Below are 27,684 nucleotides of genomic sequence, written 5' to 3'. Positions count from 1 at the left end.
TCTCTTTCATCACTGATGTTTCTGCCTCTCCCTCCCTCTCTCTTCCTCTCTGAAATCAATAAAAATATTTAAAAAAGGGGGGGGGGGGGAGTGTGTACGACAGTAGCAGTTGCTGGGCCTGCAGAAGGTTCCAGACCCCGCAGACCTGGAGTGAGCCCGTGGCTTTCCCACAGCCACCCCGCTTCAGTAATGACTAGCTAACGTGCATCACGTAGGCTTGGCTTAGTCTTTGCTGCGATCTGACGGAGCCACGCCACCCTCCCCGCAGGCCACCCATTGCTGCCTGGCCAGAGCCCTGCCTACGCCCTCTCTCTGCCCTGGAGCGTGGCCCCTCCCTCAGGGCACAGGCTTCTGCACCTGCTACCCGCTCCCCCTCAGAGGCAGGGCCAAGACTGACCTCAGCACTAGGCTCCTGGTCTGCCAGATACCTCGGGGCTCAGGCCGGGACAGGCTGAGCCTCCGGACCAGACGGCGACCCTGGGGGTACCCCCTCCATTTCAAACAAGCGGCCGGCGGAGGCCTTGGGTGTTCCTGGGACAGGACTGCCTCGGCCGGGCACACAGACCGGCCTCGGGCTCCCAGGCCCCGGAGACACCGGCCCCAGAGGCTCAGGGTCAGCAGCCGGTTCACACGCTGAGCACATGCGGCTGACACCCCCTGCTTGCAGGTTGGGGTCTCCCCTGCTGCCTGGTGTCAAGTGGCAGGCCCCTCCCCTCCGGGGCTCCTCTGAGTGTCCCCCCTCTTCCTGATTCTCCCTGGGGGGCGGGGGGGGGGGCTGGGTAGGACTGGGCAGGTCGGTACGTACAGGGGTGGCTCAGCAGGGCAGGGGCTCCGCAGACCTGCCCCCTCCCCTGGCAGCAGGGCCCTCCCCCTCAGCCGCCCTCTGGGAATACGGGCACATGACTCATGGTCTGTGCAAACACCCCCAGGAGTAGAAAACGTGAAATGGGCCCCACCGGCGTGGCTCAGGGGTTGAGCATCAACCTAGGAACCAGGAGGTCACGGTTCGATTCCCCGTCAGGGCACATGCCCGGGTTGCGGCCTGGATCCCACTGAGGTGGTCTTGCAGGAGGCAACCAATCAGTGATCCTCTCTCTCTCTCCCTCCCTCTCTGAAATCAAAATATAATAAAAATATATTAAAAGAGAAGAAAGAAAACGTGAAACGGGGCCTGAAACAGCACGGCACGGAGTAAATGGAAGCCGTGGACTCAGGCCCGTGGGCCCAGACGCGCCCGGGACTCACGGAGGCTCGAAAAGGAACAGGTGCTGCGCAGACGTGCTGTCCAGGGCGCTGATTTTTCCGGAAGTTATGGGGACACTCCGCCCAGTCCCTGCTCTGTCGCGTTGCCCGCACCCCATCCACGCTAGGGGAGGTCAGCGGGGGGTGGGGGGCGGCCTCCCAGGAGCCGGGGGCAGGGCGGGTGTCCTTTGTGCCACTTTCTCCTGGGCAGACTGTGTGGCAGGTCCGCGTGGCGAACAGGACCCGCAGTCCCAGGGCGGCAGGGACGGAGCCGTTTCGGCCAGAATTCTCCCACGAGAGAAGGCTTGCCCTTCCGTCCACTTTCTACCTGGGGGAGGGGTGGGGGGGAGGCTGAGCATTTATTCCGAAGTGACAAAGTTCAACACATGCACGAACAGCACATGTTCACTCCCTGACAGCCGGGGGCCCCAGGCACGCAGGCACATCGGCCCTCTGTCTGCTGGGGCGCCCACCAGCCTGCTGAACCCTGGCCAGTGGTCCGCCAGGTCTCTCCAGCTGCCGGCTGGACTGGGATCGTGGCCATCGCGGTGCATCTGGGAAAAGGCGCCAGCACCCCCGCGTTGGACTCTGGGCCCCACAGCCTGGGGTCCGAGCCTGGGTGTGGCGGCAGCTCCTTGGCCCAGCACCCTGGGCCCCTCCGTGGGTAAATGAGTAACAGTGGGGGCCCCCCACCTGCACCAGATCCAGGATGTCATGTCCACGGCTCACTTTGTAAACTCGGAGACTTAATATAAACACTGGCAAGTGCAATCAGCGTTGGGCTTGTCAGTGTGGGCGTGGGTAGGTTCTGTGGGTGTCTGCGGGGGCGGGGCGGGGGGCAAAGTTCACAGGAGTTTCAGGCACCAGGGAAGGGCAGGCGGCCGGCTGGCCAGGGACCCTGCCAGTGCAGGACTTTTCAGAGGGGCGTTTCCTGCCCGAGTCCGGGGAGCTGGCCGCTGCAAATAGAACAGCGAGGGGGGAGCGGGAGCAGGTCAGCAGGAGTGTACGTTCCGATGCGCGGGGGGCTCCGGGTCGCTGCGCGGACAAAGCCGCTGTGCACCCCGTCTTCTCCCCCCGGGGGCGGCGGCCGCGACCTCCCCCTGCGCGGCACAGGCCCAGCGCCTCGGCTGGGCAAAGGCAGCCCCCCACCGGACGCCCCGGGGAGCGGGCGCGGCTCTAGTTGACAGCGCGTCCCCGCGCCCCAGTCGCCCTGCACCCACCTCGGCCCCTCGCCCACCGCCTGGCACCGCCACCACCTCCACCTGTTGACGCGGGTCCCGGCTCGCTTCCCTTTTTCCTACGTTTTCATCCTGGGGCCCCGGGGACAAGGTCCTTCCCCGCCCGCCCCGCACCCCGCGAACCCCCGAAACTCGAGGGCACGGCGCCTCGGCCCGGGTCTAGAGCGGCCCCCCAGGAAGGTGGGGCCGCGCCAGCCTGGACTCCAGCCCCTCCGGGTGCGCGGGTGGGACGCGCGCTGAGGCAGCTGCACGCGATGTCCCATCGCGGCGCGTACTCGCCCCCCGCCCGTGACCTTGCCGTTCCCCGCCCCCCGCCTCAGTTTCCCCTCCCGTGCAGCCACTAGGGTCAAAGGGGTGGGGGGGGAGAGCCCCCGAGAGCGGCCCCGCCCCCGCCTCGTGGGAGCCAATCGGGCGCCGCCATCCGGGGGGTGTGTCCCGCGGGGCCGCGGTCGGGGGCCCGGGGGCGGGTCCGGAGGGCGGGGGCGGGTCGGGGTCGGAGCGGGGCCGGGGCGGGGCTTCCGGGCCGCCACCCGCGCGAGCCGCCGGCGCTGCGGGCCGGGCCGGGAAGCCGAGGGGCGGCGCGTGCCGCGGGGGCGCGGCTGGCACAGGCGCGGGAGGCGGCGCCGGGCATGGGCTGGGGACGCGGCGGCCCCACGGCGGGGGCGGCGGGCGGCGGGGGCGGAGGCGGCCGCTAGCGCCGGGCCCGGTGCCGCCTCCCTGGGGCGCTCGCCCGCAGACCCGCAGGCGGCGGACCCGGCCCCAGGTGCTCGCGGGTGCACGGGCGCGCGCGGGGTGTGCGCGCCGGGCCTCCCCGACCTGGGGACCCGGAGCGACGGCGACGGGGGAGGGGCCGGGCCGGCGGCGCATGCGCGGGGCCCGGGGGCGCGGGTTTGTGCGGGGGAGCCCGGGGCCGCCCCCCGCCCCGCCTCCCTCCGGACCCCGGCGTCCGGGGCTCCCCTGGGGCTGGGGGCGCGCGGAGGTCGAGGCCGGGACCTCAGGGACCCTGGTCCTTCGGTGGTTCCCGGAGGGAAGGCCCACCAGGCGGGGCGTCGGGCGCGCTCTCCACTTGGCCCGGTGGAGACTGGGCGTCACCGACGGGAGGGGGCGTTTCCCGAGGTCCCGGGGTCCCCGAAGCTGCGAGCCCGAGGCCCCGACAGCCCGACCCTCAGGGCCGCGCGCAGCGGGGAGCAGGCAGCCGGCGGGCGGGTTGGTGCGTGGCTCTGGCCCCTCGGAGCAGCCGTCCCACTTGCCCCCGGGCGCAGCGGGCGCCCCGGCCGGGCGGCGAGACCCGGGCAGCCTCCGCCGCGGGACACCCCCGGAGCCGGGGCCCGGCAAGGCGTCCGCGCCCAGGTCTCCCGGCCCCGGCTGCGCGGCTCCGGGGGCGCCAGGTGGTGCTGGCGAAAGGGGAGGGTCGGGGCTCCCCACGCGCACCCCGAACCAAAGGGGACTAATGCACGCCCTGGCTTCCCTCGCTTTTTCGAGTTTCCAGGAGGGACGGCGGCCCCCAATGCCAAGGTCCCTGTAAAGAAAAGTCCGTGGTTGTCCCATGTCGCGGGTTTCACGGGGCTCCCGGGGACCTCGGGGCGTCGCGTTCACCCAGCCCCAGCCCCCTCCCCAAACCAGAGGGCCCCCTCCAATCCCGAGGCTGCTCGGGCAGGGGTGGGGGGTGGGGGTGGGGGGAGGGGCCCAGGGCTTCCTGGGAGCGACCCTGCCACCCCGTTGCCTTTGAAGAAGCGGGTCAGGGTGACATTCCTCCTCCAAGGTGGCGAGCCGCGCGCTGGGGAGAATCCAGAGGACGCCTCGGAACCATTTCCTCCTCCGCCTGCTCGCTGCCAGGGCCGCGGCCCGGGGCCCTGCCTCCTCCGCCAAGGGACCGTGTGTGGCCGGACCTGCTCGGGACCCAGGCGCTGTCCTGCCAGGTGAAGAGGTTTGCTTCCCTCCTGTTTCCAGACCAGAATGTTGAGTGGGGACTCCCGGGGCCCTGCAGACCCGCCAGGCGGGCGATGACTGCCGGGCTGCACCCTCGGCTGTGCTGTGGGCTGTGAAGGGGAGGTAGATGGGGTAGATTCCCTTTCGGGCGCTGAAAACTTGCTGGTGCCGGTCCCGCTAGGAACTCGGCTTCTGTGTGCCGGGCGGTCCGCACTCACAACCGGAGGGTGGGACAGGGGGAGCGTCCTTAGGTGCCGGCGCTGAAGGCACAGCCGCTGACAGGTGAAGAGCTGCTTTGATTCCCGTTTGAATCTCAGGCGGACGGCTTGCCGAGATCGTGGACAGTGGGCCAGGGGGAGAACGGCCGCCGGCTCGGGCAGGGATGCCAGGGACTGCGGTCACTGCCCATGGGCGCCGGGCAGCGAGCCTGGCAGCACTTACCCGACTTTGAAGCGAAAGCCAGTTAATGGATGGTCGGGAAAAAGTTCCTCTTTTCTCATATCATAGACATATAGCAAGTTACTCCATGATCGTAAATAGTTCTTTTTACTGTCATTTGTAAACAGACTTCTTTAAAAATATATATTTTTATTGATTTCAGAGAGGAAGGGAGAGGGAGAGAGCGATAGAAACATCAATGATGAGAGAGAATCATGGATTGGCTGCCTCCTGCACACCCCCTACTAGGGATTGAGCCCACAACTTGGGCATGTGCCCCTGACAGGAATCAAACTTGGGACCCTTCAGTCCGTAGGCCGATGCTCTATCTACTGAGCCAAACCAGCCAGGGCTGTAAACAGGCTTTTAAACATTGTATGTGTGCAGGAGAGAGGACAGGGGAAAAAACCACGTGTTTCTTCTATGTAAACTATGTTGTAATCTGAGTTAACTATGAGGTTATGAAAAATGTTTCCACGTGAATACATGTGGTTGTGTTTCACCATTTAAAATGCCTATGTAATATTCCATTGTGTTAAGTATTTAGCCAACCCATATATATGGATATATAAAAATTTATGTTTTTAAGTTCATTTATTCTATGAATATAGGGCGTCCCCAAGAAGTATACACATGCTTTGAATAATTATAAAGGCAGTGCTTGTTAAAATACATTTAATTTTCAAAATGGAGCAATCAGCTGTTACAGTGTGCATACGTTTTTTGGGGACCCCCTGTATTTACTGAGTAGCTGCCACTGAGCAAGGCAGCTGCAGATCTGCTCAGGAAGCCAGAATATGAAAAAGAGAGCGGCCCCGCCATGTGGCTCAGCGGGTGAGCGTTGACCTACGAACCAGGAGGTCGTGGTTCGATTCCCCCTCAGGGCACATGTCCCGGTTCTGGGCTCGATCCCCAGTAGCGGGTGTGCAGCAGGCAGCTGATCAGTGATTCTCTCTCGTCATTGATGTTTCTCTCTCTCTCTCTCTCTCTCTCTCTCTCCCCCTCTCCTCTCTGACATCCGTAAAAATATTTAAAATGATAAAATAAATAAAAGATTAAGAAGAGAGTTAAAGTTCGTCGTCATCATCTTAAAAGGTGCAGCTGGGGTGCGGGGGGGGGGGGGGGGGAGAGCCGGTGGCCACGGCGCCTCACCGGGGAGTGCTCTGTTTCTGGCCTGCTGTCCAGGAGCCTCTGTGTTTTACGATGTTGCTTAAGTAACCTTTTTAATAATTGTAATTAAACTGTCTCTTTGCTTAGCGTCAGCTCAGCACCCCCAGTGCTCTTCCCTCTGCCCCTGTCTCGCAGCCTCCGTATGGGAGGGTCTGTTTGTTCCTAACGGCAAAGGGGCCGGAGGGTCTTCACTTCCAAGTGGATGTTGGTTGAGCGCTTGTGTGGATGGATTGGTTGCACTGCAGTCCTAGGACGCGGCCCGTGTGGTGTCTGCTCTCGTGGGAGTTGAGAGCCTGTTTTTATGTTTGTTTCTCGGTGGCACGGTATAGAGTCCGTCTTAAATGTTTCATAGACGTTTCAAATAAAGGCGTGGCTTCTGCCTGGAGGGTGGCCGTCTGCCCGTCTGTTGTTCCTGCCGTATTGGTCACACAGGGCGAGCTGGCTCGCCTCTAGGCCACGCGGCTGGGGAAGATTAGGCAAAGGATTTTGATTTCCTGTGAGGTGTTAGGTCAGTGGTTCTCAACCTTGGCTGCACATTAGAATCCCCTGGGAATCTTTTTAAAATCCTGATTTCCGGGCCTCATCCTCCGGAAAGTCTGTTTCTTTGTTATGGGTGGGGCCACAACATTAGTAACAAAGAAACAGACTTTCCGGAGGATGAGGCCCAGAAATCAGGATTTTAAAAAGATCCCCAGGTGATTCTAATGTGCAGCCAAGGTTGAGAACCACTGTGTTAGATTGTTTTAAGGAAGTGGTTCTCAACCTTCTGGCCCTTTAAATACAGTTCCTCATGTTGTGACCCAGCCATAACATTATTTTCGTGGCTACTTCATCACTGTCATGTTGCTACTGTGATGAATCGTCATGTAAATATCTGATATGCAGGAGGGTCTTAGGCGACCCCTGGGAAAGGGTCGTTCGACCCCCAAGGGGGTCGCGACCCACAGGTTGAGAACCGCTGTTTTAAGGTAAGAAGCAAGCAGGAGGAGCCTGGAGGCCCATGGACTGTGAAGTCGCTGGCTTCTTCCTCCCGGCTCTCTGTCGCTGGCAGGCGGTGAGATTCTTCCGGAAGGAACACGTGCGTTCGAGTTTCCCGGGCTGTGCTGGGGCCACACGCATGCCGTCCGATTCGCTCGTGGCCTGGAGGTGTGTTCGCGACTTGCTGCGGGAGTTGATGTTAATGACCTGGCACCCTGTGGCGGTGGCTCTGTGCTGACGGGAGAGGTTTGCGCACTGGGGAAAGCGAGGAATGACTCCAGCCTGGCCAGGTGCTGAGCTGCGCTGGCTGTGAGGTCGGCATCCAGCACAAGAAAAGGGGTGGCGACCTGTGGTTCGCATCAGGGAAGCCGCCGATGAAGGAGAGACCAGGGTCCCCGCCCTTCGCTGCCGCCTGCCCGGCCTGGGCGCCCGGGGCCACCTCTCTAAGCTGCTGTTTGCACATCAGGAAAAGGAGGTCCCCTCCGTTCCCCCCTCAGAGGCTCAAAAGTTGGGCCGCACAGGAGGATTCTTGTCAAATGCGGAAGCCCGCAGGTAAAGGCCCCGCCCCGCCCGCTGCACCTCCCGCGTGGCCGCATCCAAGGCCTGCGTTGTGGTGGCGCTGACCGTTCTGTGGTTTTCAGAGGCTTCTAGAGAGAAGCACCCCTCCCCGTAGACACGCCGGACGCTTCCGTTTTTGAATCGATAGGCAAATAGGAATCCTGCGCCGGTCAGAACCGAACCGTCGCGAGCGGTTTGTGGTGTCCCTGAGCGTGGCCATGCCCTTGGGTTTTGGTGGCCATATGCCTGGCGTGGGTCCTTCCCCGGCATCTCTGGTCCCCCGGACCGCGCAGGGGACCGTCCCCATCCTGAGGGCCTGGGAATCAGGCTCGGTGCAGTCTCCCCGGGCGGGGCCGGTCCTAGTGAGTCCTGGCCACGGTCCCTGTTACTCTGACTTCCCCACGGACTGGAGCTCAGCCCAGGATGCTCCCTCTGCCAGCGGGCCCGTATGCTGAGCAGGTGCTCTGAGTGTTCGCGGAACAGATCAGTGAGGAACAGAGTTTAATTCAACAATATTTGCTGATGAGCCTCTGTTGGGGCGGCAGGGGGGCGAGAAGGACCGATAGCGGGCCTGCCCACAGCAAGAGCCTGTCCCCGTGGCATTTCCACTCCCGCCGCCCCTCAGAGCGCACGCGTGAGCGCATTCTCCCATCAGGACGGCGCGTCCTGCACAGCAGGCCGGGCGTCCACATGCGGCCCCAGCGCGGCCATGTCACCCGGGCGGCGGCGGCGGCAGATGAAATGCGCAGAGTTGTCACTGGGTGTGGGGTATATTGTGCGTTCCGTGGACTGTTTTAGGAGACGGCCTGGGAACCGAATCAAATAAAAGGCTCTTCCTGTAAGATCATGGGTTCAAACTCAGCGGGGAAGGGGTGCGTCTCAACCCTGGGGAGTTGGGGAGCGCTTGTGTTCCACAGCGCGAGGGTCCTGCCGCCCCCCCCCCCCCCCCCGTGGAGATGAGACCCGAGCAGCGGGAGAAGTCAGACACGGGCTGGGGGGTCAGGGGGACGTAGGGTGTTTGGCGTCTCCGTGTCCCGCCTCGGGCTGCCTTTATTCCGCCCTGTCCCCCGAGACGCAGACCCAGGAGCGCTGGTTTCTTCCTGTCAACTTGCTTTGCACTTTGACCTTGGAGACCCCGAGTCGGCCTCCCAGGAAGCATCCCCTTGAACCGTAAGTAAGAGTCGGGCGAGCAAACGCAGACGGCCGGCCGCGGCCTCCCAGGCCTGAAGCTGCCTCTGAGCGCCTTGGAAGAATGGGGGAGTCGCTAGCCTGCCGGCCTTCCCTTGCCCCCATTTTCTGAGGGACTGAGGCCCCCGGCTTTCTTGCAGCCACTGGTAACTGAATATGCCGGCGGTTAGGCCGTAACCGCACCCGGCGACCTGTCCCTAAGCTCCAGAGAGGGAGACCCCGTTACTTAGAGGTGGACGTGTGGACACGCCCCTCGCGAAACGCTGCTGAGCTGCTGAGCGATGCCCGCCTGCGGGGCTGAGCGCTCAGACACCATCGGCTGCGGCTGGTCGGGCCCAGGCGTTGGGTGGGATGTTTCCAACCAGAAGGACTTTTGGAAGCACTTCCGGCAGCCGTCCTCTCGGACAAGCTGACATCCATTCGGCCGCCCGCTCCGGCCGGTGTTTCTCCGTCCTGGATGTGAGCAAATTCGATACATTCCCGGCGGCGGCCTCGTTCTAGCTCACGCGGCAGGGCAGCCCGACTCCGGGTTCGCGTCTCCCTCGCTGTCCCCTCTTCCTGGTTCCCGCCTGTGCCTTGGGGGTGGGAGTCACGGGGATGATGTTTCTCGGGAGTTCTTCAGGGAAACGTGACATCGGTGCCAGAGAGAGCCGGCTCGCGGCGTGCGGCGTGATTGGCCATAGAAACGTGGTGGGACGGGTGCGTCAGGGTTGGGGGGAGGGCTCGGCTTGAGTCTGATGGCGGCCTTTCTCCCCATTTTGAACCGCGATGGTCTGTCTGTCACCAGCGCTGCCGGTGGCGCCCGGGTGGCCTCTGCAGGCGGCGGGCGCCGAGACGCAGGAAACGCTGCGCTCTCTCCTTGCCGGGCAGCTCCGTGTGTGTGTGTGTGTGTGTGTGGCGGCCCTTTCCGGAGAGGAGGGGCGCTGGCTGCGTCCTCAGGTCGTGACCACGATCCGCAGCCGTGTGGCCGGCAAGGCCCCAGAGGCAGAAATGGTCTCAAAGTTCAGTTGTGCAAGGCTCTGCAGGGGCGCTTCCCGGGCTAGCCGGGCGGAGGCGGGAACAGAGGCTGCGAGGACAGCTCCCTCGGGACCCAGTGCTGGGAAGCCGCGCTCCCCGAGAGGCAAGACCCGCACCGACAGGTTGAAAGAACCTGTGTGACAAGTGAGAACAAGACGAGGTGGGGGCGGAAAAGCTGGTGCCCAGAGCGTTCGCCCAGTTCAGGGAAAAGGTTCTAGAAGCGGAGAGAAGGTGGGGCAGGTGCATGCCAGGGCCGCAGGCGGGAGTCTGCCAGGGAGAGTGGGGGGGGAGGGCGGGAAGGGCTCCCCGCCCACCGCCCAGCACCCGGGCGCCAGAGGTTGTCGCCGTCGGCCAGGCAACAGGAAGGACGGATCTGCTGGGGTGCTGAGCGGGTGGCGGTGGCGGGAGGGGGGACGTGGACAGCGGGCCCCGCGGGCCGTGTAAGTCTGTCCAACCCCAGCTCTGGAAACGGACAGTTACTACCTTTTCCCCGTCGCCTCTCCGCCCGGATGAGGGAGGAGCCTGACCGCGTGCGCTTCGGTGTCCAGGCCAGAGCCGGAGTGGAGGCGGACATTTAACCACTTCCAAGGCCACGGGTGACCTTTAACACCCACAGAGGCACAGACCCGAGGGAGAGAAGGATCTCGAAGGGAAAGAGCAGGCCCGGCGCTGACTCGCGGACAGAGGAGAGGGCCGCCGGGAGCGGTTTGCCGTTGGGAATGAATGAAGCAGCCTTGGGCTTTGTGGGCCCGGGAGCCGCTGTCCGGCGGGGGCTGCGGGGCGGTCGCTGAGGATGGAACCCTGGGAGGCAGGAGCGGGCAGCGGAACTAGAGCTCAGGGGGATGGAGATGAGGGTCCGGCCGGCGGCCCTGCGGTGTGACCACGTCACTGCGTTTCTCAGCCGCCGACCTGGCGTTCATGTGCACGGCCCGCGGCCTGGGCCCGGGCGCGGCGCTCACCCCCGACGCGTGTGCCTTCCCCGGCCGCCTGGCGGCCCCTCCCCGGGCCAGCGCCGTCCACCGGTGCTGGATGCAGGTCGCGTGCCACCTCCAGAGGTCCCTAGCCTGGTCGCCGTTGTCATGACCTCAGGCCCTACAGCCTGACGTCGCCCGGCCCTCTGACCCGGGGGACTCGGGTTCATCACGTTGGGTCTGAGCTGCCCGGGGTTTTCCCGCCCCCCCACCCCACCCCGGTCTTCCTCCCTGTCCCGGGAGCCGCTTCTCGCGGGGGCTGTAGAAGTGGGACAAGTGCAGACGGACGGCTGGTCAGGCCTGCGCCTCAGTTTCCCCATCTACAAGTGGGTGGCTGTACCCGGGCATACGAAGAGCCCTGTAGCTGTTTCCATGCTCATGGCTACCTCTCGGCCTTCCCGGCGCCCCAGGGGGTGGGCAGGCGCGGCCCCAAGTCTCAGGGGCCTCCGTTCTTTCTCCACCGGCGTGTCCAGTTTCCCTCATGCATCCGGGACACTCCCGAACCCTGACCCTCAGTCCCCTTCGCCCCATAATCTCTACCGTTGAATCTCAAACTAAAATTACTTTCTCGGGGAAACCTCCCTGAGCTGCGAGGCAAACACCTACCCTCGGCCTCTTCATCTGAAACCCGGAGCATTGGGTTCATGTGCGCGGCGGCGGGTGCAAGTCCCTGCCCTGTGAGACGCAGACCCCCGAGGTCGGAGGTCGGAGGTCGGAGGTCGGAAGCCATTGCTGCCTGTCTCGCCCGTGTCCCCCAGCGCACTGCCAGCAGGTGCTGCGGGACTGGCTTTGTGAGCCTGCAGCTCCCGTTGGCCCACCCTCCGTGTGAGATTGCTTCAAGGCTTACCCTCCTGCCCTGGCCGGTGTGCTCAGTGGTTAGACCATCGCCCGTGCACAGAAGGGCCACGTGTTCCATTCCCGGTCAAGGGCACGTGCCTGGATCACAGGTTCGAGCCACGGCCCTGGCCAGGGCGCGTGTAGGAGGCAACGAGTTGATGTGTCTTTCTCACATCGATGTTTCGCTCTCTCCCCCCTGCCTCCCCTCCCTTCCATTCTCTCTAAAAATCAATGGGGAAAATACCCTCCGATGAGGATTTATAAAAACAAACACACAAAAACCCCACCTCCCTCAGGAAGCCTGCCGGGACCCTGCCCTGAATCGCATGCGGAAGTTTTGTCTCTGCTTCTCCTGCCTTTGCTGCGGCCGTTCTCTGCTAAGCGCTGTCATTTCTCCCTGAGCCCTGCCTTCCGATGACTTCCGACCTCCGACCTCCAGGAACTCACTCATTCTGCAGAGCTTTCCTGGGCACCGACTCTGTGCGCCAGGCGGTGTCTGGGTGCTGGCGCAGGCGCTGCGGGCCCCGGGGGCGGGGGGGCGCCCAGGCTGAGAGGCCGGCAGCACTGTGGGCGGGGCTTCCTGTGCACCCCGCTGTCCCCGTCCCCTGAACCTGTGGCTCAGCTAGGATTCGTCTTTAAATTCGGCATTTCCTCCCACTGCAGGAGCCAAGTTGGGAGCGCGAACGAAAGTTACACAAGACATTTCAGAACCCAGTTTAATTCTGTGCGTATCTTAAGGGCATTAAGTGCTCAAGTGAAATCCTTTGACCCACTTCGGGCGGCAGAATTAGGTCTTGGGTGGCAGTTCGCGCGTACGTGCCGTGACCTGTTCCGGGCAGCCTGTGTGCCAGGGCCGCCCTGCCTTCCCTCCGTCGCCACAGTTCCCGCAGGAGAGGCGGGCAGGCCCTCCAGCCTGAGTCTGTCTTGTCAGTGTGACGATTGCTCTCCGAAAGGCAGGCTCCGGGGACCAGAGCTGGCCGGTGTGCCCTTAGCTGGGCTCCGTCTGGGGAGAGGGAGGCGGAGGAGGCCAGTGCTTCCTGGACTCTGCACACTCCTTTCCTAGGATCACAGACCGCGAGGGAGGCAGGGCCTCAGGGGCCGGCAGGCTGCGCTCTGTGGCTGGGGTGACGGGAGGGAGGCAGGCAGCTCTGTCCTGCCTGGGGCGTCATGGGCCTGCGAAGAGCCTGCGAAATCCTTCTGCCCTGGGCAGGGCCGCCGTCAGCCCCAGGCTCCTTCTCTCCATTAGGCTCCCTAAAACCAGGCAGGGGGGCTGGGGTGGAGGGTTTTTTTCAGTCACGTTTACTGAGTATGATTATTTTTTTTTCTAGTTTTATTTTTTTAGTTTGTCTTTATTGAACTTAGAGAGAGGAAGGGAGAGAGGTAGAGAGATGGAAGCATCAATGAGAGAGAAACATCGACCATGCCCTTGACCAGGAATCGAACCCAGGAACCTTTGGTGCTAAGGCTGACGCTCTAACCACTGAGAACACCGGCCAGGACCGGTGTATGGATGTTTTTGAAGAGCACAGAAATGTTCTTTTTTGTAGGAAGTAACAAGGAAAGAGAGAAATAGCCACTACAGGCTGCAGAGCTGACAGGTACTCAGAGTGTGAGCAGTTTAAGCACCATGAGCTGCGAGCCCGCTTCTGACGACGGCGGAGTCGAGTGGAAGCCGCCTCGGAAAGGTGGGGGGTCTTCAATGTGCGGCGGCATCGGCAAGCTCCCGAGACGGCTGGCAGGCGCCAGGCTGCGGTCCGGGCCGTGGAAACGTGACATCCGGGGACATTTCGTCCCTGGGATACTGGCCAGAGCAACGCCCCAGGGACGAAGCAGTCCAGAACCCACGCACTCGGAGCGCTTCCGTGGGGCCAGGAGTCAACGCCTGGGATCGAGGGCCTTTAAGAGGGGAAGGCCCTGGTCGACACCCCAGACTTCGGGGTGGAACCTCGAAACGCTGCCCTGAGGAATGCAGGTGGCCTGGGAACTGACCAGCTGCTCAAGGCCCGGAGCCCAGGCGTCTCAGTCCTGGTGGCTGGACGAAGGTGACCCCGGATGGGATGGCTGAGCCCTCGGATGCCAGGCAGAGCCACCGCCTCTCCGAGGGACAGCCTCGCACTCGGCCTCTATTTCCAAGAACAAACTTTCAGATACAGGCAGCCCCCACTTTGCTCGGTTCTGCGATGCACACAGTTGAAATGCCGCGGAAAGTTAAACCACCGCAGCCCCCCAACAGCCCGGCTGTGTCCCAGTTACCGCGCAGCTGTGGCTGCTCCCCAGCCCACCAATCACCACCTAGACAACATGCGCAGAGGGACCGGCGGCCAGTCCCCTCGCTGCTTTCAGAGTCGGGCTGTGATCATCCCGGTGCCTCTGCCATTCAGGCCACAGCAGAGCCGGTAATCACAGCCTCCTTGCCTCCCAGTAAAAAACCCACCTGACGTTTTATAGAGATGGGCGCGCGCAGGAGGAATGGGCCGACAAAGATGAAAACGCAGAAAATAAGTGAGACATGATGATGCTGGAAATAGAATTCTAATCCAACTTATTAGAAAAAATAGCTGCCCCGGGGAACGTGGACGCTCTGCCTGCGGGAGGCGCTGGACCCACCACGAAGGACCTCGGTAGAAGCGACTTTCACCGTAAACGAGGGAAGTGGAAAAGACGAAGGTGTCCTGGAGGGAGCCCGCCACTCGGTGCAGGGCCGACGCCAACCAGCTGAGCCACAGCGGCCAGGGCCACGTGATGCCTTTACGGCCTGGCACCGCCATTCACATCCAGACGGTGCAGCAGGACACACAACACAACCAACCAAGCATATGAGGCAAGAAGACCTAATGAGCCAGCAGAAATAACAGGTGATAGAAACAGACCCTCATGATTCTAACTGTGAGACTTACGACATGCAAACTTTGAAAGAAACTTGCTTACCATATTCAAGAAGAGGAAAGATAAGATTGGGAATTTGGTAGAGTACGAGAAATTGTACTTTCTACCAAGGACATTGATTTGGAAAATCAAGTAGAAATTATAAAACTGAAAAAACACAACTGGAATCACGTACTCTGCAGATAGATATTACAGCAGAGTAGACACGACTGATGAGGGGATTGGTGAACCATGACAGGTCAGAAGGTACTATGTAAAGTGATGCACGAAGGGACTAAGGAAGGACTGCGATGACAGTCTCCAGCGAGCAGTTCCAATGTGCATAGATTGGAGGCCTAAGGGCATGAGAGAGAGAGAGAGAGAGAGAGAGAGAGAGAGAGAGAGAGGGAGGCAATATTTGAAGAGATAGTGGTTGAAGTTTTTCCAACATTGGTGACATCAGATCACAAGTTCAAGAATCCTAAAGAACTCCTAGCCGTTAGAAACAGAAAATCCACACCTAGACACATCATTGTAAAACTGCTGGGGGGAAAAAGCAAAGGCAGAGGTAATCTTTAAAGAAGCTAAAGGTAAACAAAACAAAACAAACACACCCAATATTTCCCAAGGAGCATCAGTTCAGAGAACATTTCTCAGCCAGAACGGGAGAAGCCGCAGGAGGACGAGAAGGCGTCTCCGTGCGCTGAGAGCTGGGTTTCTCCCAGGAATACAAGGTTCGCTCAACATGTAAAAGCAGCAGAGCGTCAGTAAACACGAAGTGCTTTCGGACAAAAATGCACGAGACCCGTACAGTGAAATCTGCGAAACATTGCTGAGAGAAATGTGAAAAGACCTGGATCGAAGGCCGGCCGTGCCACGCTCGGGAACCGGAAGACTCGTATCAGTAAGCGGGCAGTTCCTCCCAAGACGGTTACGGGTTCCAAGCGATCAGGATTGCGCCTCAGTCTGCCTGCTGGTAGAATTCTATGAGCTAATTCTAATGTTACATGGAAATGGGCGGCTCTCATGTGGTTAAAACAGCTTTGAAAACGAGCATCGTTGGAGGACTTAGACTACCTGATTTCAAGAACTATTATAGAGCCCGCCGGCGTGGCTCAGTGGTTGAGTGTCAACGTGTGAACCAGGAGGTCACAGTTTGATTCCCGGTCAAGGGCACATGCCTGGGTTGCAGGCTCTGATCCCCAGTAGGGGGCGTGCAGGAGCCAGCCGATCGATGGTTCTTTCTCGTCATTGGTGTTTCTATCTCTCCCTTTCTCTCTGACATCAATAAAAATATATTTTTTTAAAAAAAGAATTATTGTAGAGCTGCAGCAATCAAGACCATCTGGTACTGGTGTGAAAGTAGCCACGTCGGTGAATGGAACAGCATAGCAAGTCCAGAAATGGGCCTCGCGTAGATGGCCCGTTGATTTTCTACAAGGTGACGAGGGATAGCAGTGGGGAAAGGTAATCTTTTCGGCAAACAGTGCTGGGGTAATTGGATGGCAATGTGCAAAACGGACCTCACCCCTCATCTCACACCAGATTGAAAAAGAAGAAGAGGGAAAACTTGCAGTGGCTCATGCACCTAATTGTAAGAGTTGAAACTGTACCAGAAATCGCAGTGATTGGGGGTTTGGCAAAGATTACTTCTATATGATGCCAAAAGCATGAACGATAAAAGAAAGTGGGGCTTCATCAAAATGATAAACCTCCTTATCAAAAGACACTTAAGAAAATGAAAAGGCAAGCCACAGACTTAGAGAAAATATTTGCAAACCCTATCCGATAAAGAACTTGCAGCTGGAATATATAAAGATCTCTTGGAATTCAGTAAGACGGAGATAACCCAATTAATCATGAAAGCAAAGATCGGGAAAAATTGGGGTAAACTATTTAACGAAGGGCATTGGCTGGCCAGGAAGCCCATGAAAAGATGGCCCGCATCACTGGTCACTAGGAAAACGCACCTTAATGGTGTAGACGTCACTGTTGGCAGAGAGAGACCCGGGCACACTGACCGGAACGGCTAACATCGAGACAACCGACCGAGTGTGGCTGAGGAGGTGGGGCGGCAGGAACTCTCGTACACTGACGGTGGGAACGTGACAAGTACAGCCGCTTGGGAAAACGTTTTGGCAAATGGTACCGCTGATATCATTATGAAAAGTATCGTGTACCTGAAAGAAGCCAGTGGGAAAAGGCCGCGCTGTGTGATTCCAGCTTGAAGACTCTCTGGAAAAGGCTACACTATGGAGGCAGCACAAAGATGTGTGGTTGCCCGGGGTTAGGTGGAGGGATGAACAGGCGGAGCCCGGAGGGCGTTAGGGCAGGGAGCCTGCTCTGTGTGACACGGTGGTGACGGGTGCGTGTCATTATACATTTGTCCGAACCCACAGGATAAACAACACTGCGAGTGACCTGATACAAACTCTGGACTCTGGTTAATGACAATATTGACATTGGCTCATCGATAGCAACCACTGCCCCAGACTAACGCCAGTTGCTATGAATAGGAAAACTATGGAGCGGATGGAGGAGCGTCACAGGGACTTTTTGTACTTTCTACTCAATTTTTCTGTAAATCTACAACTTCTCTAAATAATCTGTACGTGTAAAAGCCTAATATGCAAACTGTCCCCTCAGGAGTTCGACCAACCAGGAGTTCGATTGCTCGCTATGATGTGGGCTGACCATCAGGGGGTGGTGCGGAATGAAGGAAGGCCCCGGCCGGCAGCTGGCAGCCAGGGAAGGGAGGCAGACGCTAGGGACCCTACCCATGCACGGATTCCGTGCACTGAGCCTCTAGTAGTCTCATAATTAAAAATTAAAGTTAGGATGTATATATTATACTAGAGGTCCGGTGCACGAATTCGTGCACAGGTGGTGTCCCTCCCGGCCGATCGGGGCTGTCTTGCCCAGTCCCAATTAGGGCCAGCTGGGGGGAGGGACCGCGGGATGTTGGCTGGTCGCTGGGGAGGGACCGCAGGAAGTTGGCTGTGAGAGCGCACTGACTACCGGGGCAGCTCCTGCGTTGAGCATCTGCCCCCTGATGGTCCGTGCACGTCATAGCTACTGGCCGGTTGTCAAGTTGTAACAGTCACTTAGGCTTTTCTATATATAGATGCCTCAGAATAAGTCTAAAGACCTCTACTCAGAAAACTGATTGCATTATTGAGAGACATGAAAAAGAGCCCAAATAAATGGATGGATGTACCATGTTCATGGAGGAGACAAGCTGGCATTGGAAAGGGACCTGTTCTCTTTAGAAAGGTCTCGCGTGCCACACGAGGGATGCTGGCACCCAACACGGGACGTGTTTAAGTGAAAGGTGTGGACTCTCAGACCGATTACAGATGGTGTCGGGGACCCTGCGGCCCCTAAATGCACCCCATCGATGGGCTGCCTCTTGCACGTGCCCCAACCAGGGCCCAGACTGGGGAGGAGCCTGCAACCCAGGTACGTGCCCTTGACCAGAATCGAACCCGGGACCCTTTGGTCCGCAGGCCGACGCTCTATCCACTGAGCGAAACCGGCCAGGGCTTAGGTCCACTAATTTAAATAATGCGAGGGTTTTTGTGTGAGAAAGGGAACAGCGCTCAGAACGGGTGCTAGACTCAATCGGTCGATATTTACTGAACACCCGCCCGTGTGGGAGCGGAGGGTGGGCAGCGGGGACTCTTGTTAAGGAGAGAGATCTGTGGGCAGAAAAGGCCTGGCTGAACCCGTGCTGTGAGCTGTGGGGACACAGATGGACAGGGTCCTGCCCCGGGTGGATCCGGGCAGGCTTCCCGGAGGCAGTGGTACCTGGGCTTCCCCTGAAACGTGTGGGGATAGGAAGGGGATGGAGTGCGGAGGCTGGAAGGCATGCCGTGCAGTTGGCGAAGCCAAGCCGAGTCGTCTCTTTTGGCCGGGATACAGGGTCTGCCCAGGGAAATGAGGGAGGTGGGTCCAGGCGCCGTCAGACCTTGGGGGGACACAGAAGCGGGCACAGCACTTCCCTTTCCCACAGCTGGTGGGACAGATGGGAGCCTGGTGACCCTGTGCGTGGCTTGTGTGTTGAGGATGCGAAGTGCGGGGTGGCCGCGGAGGGTGGGGGAGCTGGTGAGGTGCCCGCGGAGGGTGGGGGAGCTGGTGAGGTGCCCCCGGAGGGTGGGGGAGCTGAAGGGTGGCCTCCGAGAAGGTGACGACTGAAAGGCGAGAGAGTGGCTGCGACACCAGGTTGGAGAGCGTCCCGGCAGAGCTGAGTGGGCAGCCAGCGGCCCTGGGGAGGGGCCCGGGCAAGTGTGACTGCAGAGGAATGTCCCGAGAGGAGAGGACAGGAGGTCCCAGGAGAGAGGTGGCAGCCGGTCACCATGGAGGCCCGGGGGCGTTGCAAGGGCTCCGGGTGCCCGTCCTCTGTGAGAGCCGCCCTGGGAAGGCGGGTGCTCGGGAAGTGACACGCATGTGACACACATGTGACATGCTGGGTTTAGCTGCGAAGTCGCCCTCTGGCTGTCGTCAGGGGCCGGGCAGAGCTGCAGGGCGTCTCCAGGCTGACGGGGCTGGTGGGGGTGTGAGGGGAGGACCCCACGGCACGGGCAGGGACACCGTGGTCCAGCCTGGCCTTGGTGGAGCCGCGTGACCTTGGGTGGTGTCATCCTTGGTCTGTTTCCTTACCTGAAGTCCAGGTGTTTGGAACTGAGGTGGCTCAGAGAGGCCCTAAGGACGGGGCGGGAGGACTGTCCTTCAGGCTGTCCTCGGGGAGAGCTGGTGGGGAGAGCAGGTGAGGCTGTGGCAGGGGTCCAGGTGGGAGGGGGCAGGGGCCCAGGTGGGAGGGGGCCCGGGCCCAGGTGGGAGGGGCCAGGGGCCCAGGTGGGAGGGGGCAGGGGCCCAGGTGGGAGGGGCAGGGGTCTAGGTGGGAGGGGCCAGGGGCCCAGGTGGGAGGGGGCAGGGGCCCAGGTGGGAGGGGCCAGGGGCCCAGGTGGGAGGGGGCAGGGGCCCAGGTGGGAGGGGCAGGGGTCTAGGTGGGAGGGGCCAGGGGCCCAGGTGGGAGGGGGCAGGGGCCCAGGTGGGAGGGGCAGGGGTCTAGGTGGGAGGGGCCAGGGGCCCAGGTGGGAGGGGGCAGGGGCCCAGGTGGGAGGGGGCCAGGGTCCAGGTGGGAGGGGCAGGGGTCTAGGTGGGAGGGGCCAGGGGTCCAGGTGGGAGGGGCCAGGGGTCCAGGTGGGAGGGGCCAGGGGCCCAGGTGGGAGGGGGCCGGGGCCCAGGTGGGAGGGGGCCGGGGTCCAGGTGGGAGGGGCAGGGGTCCAGGTGGGAGGGTCCAGGGGTCCAGGTGGGAGGGGCCAGGGGCCCAGGTGGGAGGGGGCAGGGGCCCAGGTGGGAGGGGGCAGGGGCCCAGGCGGGAGGCGGTGATGCCCTGTGCCAGGTGGAGACCGATGGCCAGTGACTTAAGAGGCAAACGGACTTATTCAGCGCAAACTGGCTGCCCGCAGGGCCCCACGCTGTCACTCTGCAGCCGAGGGAGGCCAAGGTCACCCCAGGGCGTGCTGGACAGCTGTTCCCGCCTCCCGTCCGCGCCCGGCTGGCAGGGTGGCCGGGCGCCTGCGGCACCGAAGCCCGAAGCCGGCGGCCCAGGCCCCTCCACGCTCCGCACTCGGCCCGGTGGGAGCGCAAGTCAGTCCCGGAAACAGGACGGTCCTCCCGCAGCGGGGCTCGGAGCAGAGCCCGCCGGCCCCTCCTGGTTTCACCGAGAGCCGCGGGGAGCTCACTCCTTTTGTGGCAGATGCTCTGCTCCCCATTTCTGTAAAAATGGGCGTGTCCCCCAGCGGAGCGGCTTCCGCAGAAGCCCCCGGTGTGTTGTTAGCGACGGTCGCTAAACGTCTGAACTGTATCGAGCTGCTTGGCATCCGCGCGCAGGAGGTTTTGTTTCTGTTTGTTTCTTAAAAATGTATTTATTGATTTCAGAGAGGGAGGGTGGGAGAGAGATAGAAATATCAATGATGAGAGAGAATCATGGATCGGCTGCCTCCTGCACGCCCCCTACTAGGGACGGAGCCTGCAACCCGGGCCTGTGCCCTTGGCCGGAATCGCACCCAGGACTCCAGTCCGCAGCCGACGCGCTATCCGCTGAGCCACACCGGCCAGGCCTGCTTCTGTTCTTTCACTGCCTGTTCACTGGGTGCTCCGTGTTCCTTCCTGGGTCGTGGTGAACGGGGTGGAGCCGTGTTGAGCTGGGAACCTCTGCTCCCAGCAGGAAGGCGTGGGCTGGTCCCTGCTGGTCCCCGACACAGCGAGGCCCGGTGCTGCCCGCAGCGAGGCTGGGAGCCCGGGAACCAGCCTCGGACGCTGCCTGGGCACCTGGAGGCAGGGGTTCGATTGCCGGGTCTTCCCCGCGGGGTCCCCCTGAAAGGAGGTGCTCAGGTCGGAACCCCGAGCTCCCACCTCCCATTTGGACACGGGAGGGCGTGGACACGGTCCTTGAAGTCTCGTGTCAGAGAAACACAGGAACGCCGTGGGCTGTTTCAGACGAGAGGAGGAAGGAGGGCCGCACAGCACCCGGCCGGGGCCCGGGGCGGAGGGCCAGGCTGTCCGGGCGGGACCGGGCCTGGCGGATCTGAGGGCGATTAGCATGTCTGGTACAGTGACTGACCTGACAAGGGGGCTGTGTGTGAGAGCATGTCCTACTCACAGCACACACACACACACACGCACACACACGCACACACACGCACACACACGCACACACGCACGGGCTCCCTGCCTGTCGAGAAGACGCCAATGGTAGGCCAAAGGGTAGAATATTGTGAGTGAATGTGGGTAAAGGGGTGACAGTGTTCCGTGTACTATTGTGTGTGTGTTGCAACTTCAGAGAAAGTTCTTCCAAATAAAAAGTTAAAAAGCAAACAGCTGAGCCACCAAGGCAGTGTCGACATCTGGATCCGAGCCACGCCTGTGGCCGCGTGTGAACTGGGGAATGAGGAGCAGCTCAGCTGTTCTTAGGAATCTCCCCCGACTGACCTCCTGTTCGCACGTTTTTAAATGAAGCTTTTTCAGTTTCGAGAAAATTGTGGGTTCACATGCAGCTCTGAGAACTAATACAGGGGAACCCGGGCCTTCACCCCGCTCCCCCGGCGGCGACGTCCTGCAGAACTGAGACCGACATCCCAGCCGGGGCGTGGGCTCGGGCCACGGACACAGAACATGGTCCTCACCCAGCGGCCCCTCTGTGCCCGCCCTCCCGCAGCCCTTCCTGGTCCCTGGCCACCCGATCTCTGTCCATCACCTCATCACTTCAAGAAAGCTGTGGCCCTGCCAGCGTGGCTCAGCGGTGGAGTGTCAGCCTGTGAACCAGGAGGTCACAGTTCGATTCCCGGTCAGGGCACAGGCCCAGGTTGCGGGCTCGATCCTGTGTGGGGCGTGCAGGAGGCAGCCGATCCACGATTCTCTCTCATCATTGATGTCTCTCTTTCTCTCTCTCCCCCTTCCTCTCTGAAATTAATAAAGGTATGTATAAAGAAGAAAAATTTTTAAAAGTTACGTAATGAACCACAGGGCAGGGGCCTTCGGGGTTGGCGTTTTCACTCAGCGTCACCCCGTGAGCCCCCCGGGCCGTTGGTTGTATGGACGCCCCGAGTTGGCTCGACCCCTCGCCTATCGGAGGACATCGGGGTGGTCTCTGGTTTGGGGTCGTTACGGATGAAGCTGCCGTGAGCATTTGTGAGGCTCTCGGGTTTTGTGCTCGTGTCCCTGTGGCGAAGTGGTCGACACACCGTACATCGCTGGTTGCAGTGCACAGTCCTGTGGCTGCTGGACGCCCAGGGCTGAGCCACCACTGCCACGGCCTCAGTTTAGAATGTTTTCGTCGCCCCTGAGAGAAACCACACACCCAGCCCTCCAGCCCCAGCCCAGGCGGCCGCCAGTCTCCTTTCTGTCTGATTCGCGATCTTAGACATTGCGTGTGAATGGACTCAAGTGGCACGTGGTCTGTGACTGGCTTCTTTCACTGAACATAACGATCAAGACTTCATTTCCTTTCATCATCAAAAATATTGTATGGAGCCCTTGCCGGTTTGGCTTGGTGGATAGAGCAGCAGCCTGCAGACCATAGCGTCCCGGGTTTGATTCCGGTCAAAGGCAGATGCCTGGGGTTGTGGGCTCAATCCCTGGTAGGGGCATGCAGGAGGCAGCCGATCAATGATTCTCTCTCATTATTGGTGTTTCTCTCTCTCTCCCTCTCCCTTCCTCTCTGAAATCAATAAAAATATATCATATATATAGACTAGAGGCCTGATGCACGAAATTTGTGCGAGGGGCTCTGCCCTTGCAGCTGCGGCAGCTTGCCTCAGCCCTCCCAGCCCCGGCTTTGTCCGGAAGGTCGTCCGGAAGGACGTCTGGAAGGTCGGCCGGCTGTCCGGTCTAATTAGCATATTATGCTTCTATTATTATAGATATGTGTATATATATGTATGAGTATGTATTACATGTGTATGTATGTATGTATATTGTGTGGAAGTCGCACACTTTACCTTCCCGTCTATGCTGGCGCACATCTGGTGGCTCTGACTGTTCGGCTGTGGTGAAGCGTGCGGCTGTGAGGGCTCATGGGAAGGACGTGTGCTTCCGTCCCCCCAGCGGTAGGATTGCTGCGTCCCAGGGTGACTGTGTGGCCTTTCTGAGGGGCTGCCGGACCGTTCTGCAATGACTCCGTCTTCTTGGTCTCGCCGACCACGTGGGAGACTCCGTTCCTCTCCGCGTCTCTGCCGGCTCTGGTGACTGCCTGTCCGTGGGTTCCCGCCATCCTGGGGGGGGGGGGGGGGCGCCGGTGTCTCGCGGTGGTTCTGACGCGCATCTCCCGAGTGGCGGACGCTGAGCGTGGTTTCCCGTGCCCGTGGCCGTGGGTAGGTCTCCTGGGGAGAACGTCTGTGCGAATCCTCCGCCCGGTTTTCAGTCGGGATGTTTGCCTTTTTGGGGCGGAGCTGCGAGAGTTCTTCACAGGCTCTGAATGCCAGTCTCTTGTCCGATGTGTAACTTGCGAGTCTCTTCTCCCATGTGATGCGTTGTCTTTACTCTCGTGATGGTAGGTGCCCCGGCGGGGGGCGCTTGTGTTGGGCACGGTCGGGGCTCAGGCGCCCGCCCATCGGCTCCCTGGTGGCGGCGGGCGCTGCTTTCGTCGCGGGCGCAGGACTCCTCTGCCCAAGGAGGTGGGTGTGTTCTGCTGGGTGGGACTCCCCCTCCTGACGTGATGGTCCCACCGGTGACCGTCAGCTTCACCCGAAACGAAGGCCCAGCCCGTCGCTGGTGTCATCTGTTTCCGCCAAAGCCGGTGGGGCCTGCCTCGTTCTGGCCAGGCCGTCGTCCTCCGTTGCTTCTCTGTCACATGCCTGGCAAACGCTCCGGCGGCTCCCCCCCCCCCCCCCCGCATCGCTGGGGTGCCGTCCATACGGGCCGTGCTCCCGTGAAATGTGAATCTCGCCTCCACCGACTTAATCTGGGACAAGCTTAGCGCACTCGCATTTCTCTGGGACCGACAGTGGCGGCTTCCTCTGGGTCCCTGTCGCCTCTGCAGAGCGATCGCTGTGGGATTTAGCGCGCTGAGCCGCTCTCAGGAGGAGGGAGAGGCGGTGGGGAAGGAGGGACACATCCCAGGGCGGGGCCCCGTGCGGTTGGCGGGCGGGCGTGTTCCTGGGAACCGGCTGGGAGCATGCTTTTTGCACATTTAGAGAAAGGGACAGAGGCTGTCCGCTCCTCTCCTGTGCCATCCGGCTTGTCACCCAGTTCCGCGTGCCAGGTTCTTCCGACAGCATGTCAGCGCCTCGGGCATTGCTGGGAAGGTTCTAGGTAGCGTGGCCAGGCCCTCGTGCTGGGCGCAGAGTCCACGACGCGCCTGGTGTGACTCACTCAAACTCGGCGGGCCTGGTTCGCACCGTGCCCGCTCTGGCATCCCCTCTGTTTTCCGTGTGTCTCGTCGCCGTTTCTGCGGTTTGTGGGCCTGTTAATCATTGGGCCGTGGTAATGATTAATCAGGTTCCGCGAATTCCTGGTGCCCGGCGAGGGCACAGGGGCCGTTTGGCATTTTTCTGTGGATGTTGAAATGTTACTTTAAACCCTAGGCCAGCACATTAAGCTACAAGGCTCCTAAGCCTTAAGCCTGACGTCTAAGACGCACCCGGAGAAGCGTCAGGACTGGGACAAGGCCGTGGTGCGAGCAGCGGGAAAGGGCTTCGGTGCCGGCCGTCCCGCCTGCCGCGCACACGTCCTCCCGCACGGACGCCCGCCTCGGCCCCCATCCGCCGGCGAGGTCTCCGGGGCCAGCGTGGCAAAGCAGGGGCCATCGGTTTCTACGAGACGGCACTGCCGAGCTGCGAGGTGACAATCCCACGGGGTTTACAGGACAGGAAACGAGGGCGGGCGACAGAGCCACAGGAGCAGAGGAGCGCTAGCGACCGTGACCTTTACCTGACCTGTGAGCGAAATGCGGGATCTGAGTGTGAACCTCCGTCCGTGTCCCGTGGCATCTGTCCTCCTCCCGGGGGTCGGTCGCAGGCGCAGAGCAGGGCTCCACAGCTGGGACAGTGCCGAGCTGTTATTGAACATTTTTTTTTAAATATATATTTTATTGATTTTTTTACAGGGAGGAAGGGAGAGGGATAGAGAGTTAGAAACATTGATGAGAGAGAAACATCGATCAGCTGCCTCCTGCACACTCCCCACTGGGGATGTGCCCACAACCAAGGTGCATGCCCTTGACCGGAATCAAGACCGGGACCCTTCAGTCCGCAGGCTGATGCTCTATCCACTGAGCCACACCGGTCAGGGCTTAACATTTAATTTCAGAAAAGCCTTCGGGGTCCCAGGAAGCTCCCGTGGGGAGACAGAGCGGGCAGAGGCGGCGCCGCCCACTAGCCGGCCCTGGGGGCTCTCTCCGTCTTCTGGTCTAGGGGTGGGGAGCCTTTTCCGCCCAGGGCCATGTGGGTATTTATAACATCATCCCGGCCATGCCCAGGTACCACCTTACTCGCTCGCCTGCTCTGTGTGGTCAAACAGCTCATTCACTCACCCCTGATGCCGTGGCAGGGCCAGACCGCATGAGGCCTGCGGGCCGGGCGCTCCCCACCCCTGGTCTCTTCCAACCAGAGGGTGAAACTGCCTTCCTTTCTTCAAAGCTCCTCACTTCCTTTAGCGCTGAGCCTTCCCGGCTTCTCTCTGCGCTGCCCCGGTGGAGAGCCCGCCTCTGCGCAGGGCCTGCGGTGACGTGTGCGTGCGGTCCCGTGGACCAGGCCTCTCCCCGCGGATAGAGGTGTTCATCGGGGTCACCTCTGCCCCCTCCCTGCCGGGGCGGGACTTGCCTCGCTGTGAGGCTTGGGTCCCCGCCCTCTGCCCCTCCAATGCTTTGTTTTTCACTCCCGCCACGTGATGGTCACCCCGCCGGTGTCTGACCGCCTTCCCGAGGTGGACGCTGACTTCTGCTCCGGGCGCCCTCTCTGTTGTCTTTGGAGGCTGAGCCAGGGCGCGTCTGGGTGAGTCGCAGGCAGACCTTCGCCTGGTTCTGGTGGCGCAGGCACTGCTGGGCGCCTCTGTGCCAGGCACGGCGCAGCGCCAGGAGCCCAGCGCCCGCTGCCTCGCGGGGATTGTCCCGGATGCGAGCTGACACCATTGGCAAAACATGCCCGCCCCCGGGAGGGAACGCAGCGCACGGCCCAGTGGAGACGGACGTGGACCCCGGCCAATCGGGCTCTCCCAGCATGGAGCTGCGTGGGAACCAGCAGAGGCTGCCCCGCCCTCCGTGGCTGCAGCCCACGGGCCTGACCTTCCCGACAGCAGATGCCTCCCTGTGAAAGGTGACCCCTCGATGTTAAGTACGTCCCCTGTGCTCCCCTTCCCTGTGCTTAGGGGACAGAGAGCGGGAATCAGTCTGTCTCTCTCTCTCTTTTTCTTCTCTCTCTCTCTCTCTCTCTCTCTCTCTCTCTCCCTTTCTTTCCATTTCCCTTTTTTGCTTTGTTTGTTTAATCCTCACCCGAGGACATTTTTCCATTGATTTTTAGGGAGCGTGGAAGAGAGAGGGAAAGAGAGAGGAACATCGATGTGAGAGAGACACGTCGATTGGTTGCCTCCTGCACAAGCCCCAACCAGGGCCTGGGCCAGGGAGGAGCCTGAAACTGAGGTACGTGCCCTTGACCGGGATGGAACCCGGGACCCTTGGATCCGCAGGCCGACACTCTGTCCACTGAGCCGCACCGGCCAGGCCAGGGCTGTTTCCTTTCTTTGATGCTCTGGAGTTCTGCGTGCCCTGCTTGGTGGTTCTCAGAGGAGCTCTTCGGTGGGTCAGTGTTCGACCACTAAGACCTACAGCAGCACTTCTGAGGCCCACGCTGCGTTTCGGGGGCGCAGGGGCCGGCTCTGACGCGGCTGGCCGTGGCGGCTCAGGAAAGCGGGCGGGGAGCCCTGGGCCTCGGTCACGGCAGGAGTGCCGGGAGCAGAACGCCCACCGTGGCCGGGACCGGGCCGCGGCCAGCTCCCCTGGCGCCCCCTTCGCGGCCCTGGGCTGGGAGAGCTCCGTGCTCGCCGAGGCCCGGTTCAGCCCCATTTGCATTCAGGATTCTCCTCCAGCCCCTGGGCTCCAGCCTGGGCCGCCCGGCGCCGCTGAGAAAGCCGTCCTGTGTCGCGCTGCTTGGTGCCTCCCAAGCGCTGGGCCGGGACCCAGGGCCAGGCCGGGTGTGCCCTACACATGGGCAGGGGCGCGCTCCCGGTGGTAGACGCAGAGCAGGCGGCCCTGGGATGTTCCTGCGCCCCAAGGGGAGGCGAGAGCCGCTGGGAGCCGGGGCCCAGGACAGGCGGGAGCGCGGGGAGGCGGTGGCTGTGAGCCAGGCTGCTCTCACCTGGGCCCTGCCTGCCCCCTCCAGAAGCACCGGGGCCGGAGCAGAGGCTCAGGGACGGCGTGGCCGCTCTGCCCGGGGTTTCTCCGTCTGGCGCTTCTTCCGCAGTGAGGCCCACGCGTCTCTAGCTGAACCTCGGGTGGGCTTTCAAAGCCACGGAGCCCTGGCTGGTGTGGCTCAGGGGTTAGAGCATCGGCCTGCAGACAGAAGGGTCCCAGGTTTGATTCCGGTCAAGGCCACATGTCCAGGTTGTGGGCTCCATCCCCAGTTGGGGATGTGCAGGAGGCAGCCCATCAATGATTCTCTCTCATCACTGATGTTTCTATCTCTCTCTCCCTCTCTCTTCCTCTCGGAAATTAATAAAAATATATATTTTTTTAAAAAGCAACAGAAAGTAGCCCT

At 61.2% G+C, this 27,684-nt stretch overlaps 1 protein-coding gene across 3 annotated transcripts in view; it reads left to right on the top strand.

The window, feature by feature from the left end:
- The first annotated feature begins 3,092 nt into the window (after positions 1 to 3,092).
- The window catches only part of PPARA (peroxisome proliferator activated receptor alpha), a 43,935-nt gene continuing 19,343 nt past the window's right edge, over positions 3,093 to 27,684 (top strand). Inside the window, exons 1-2 of one of the 3 annotated variants that reach the window (XM_059681365.1) lie at positions 3,093 to 3,243; positions 4,243 to 4,399. The gene's annotated coding sequence lies outside the window, so the exon portion shown is untranslated. Of the gene's footprint in view, positions 3,244 to 3,384; positions 3,691 to 3,739; positions 3,869 to 4,242; positions 4,400 to 27,684 lie in introns of those variants that run through there. The other 2 variants (XM_059681366.1, XM_059681367.1) reach the window with 2 other exon arrangements.

This window comes from Myotis daubentonii, chromosome 2, assembly GCF_963259705.1.
Source record: "Myotis daubentonii chromosome 2, mMyoDau2.1, whole genome shotgun sequence".
Taxonomy (NCBI): domain Eukaryota; kingdom Metazoa; phylum Chordata; class Mammalia; order Chiroptera; family Vespertilionidae; genus Myotis; species Myotis daubentonii.
This window is presented reverse-complemented; position numbering and strand designations above follow the sequence as displayed.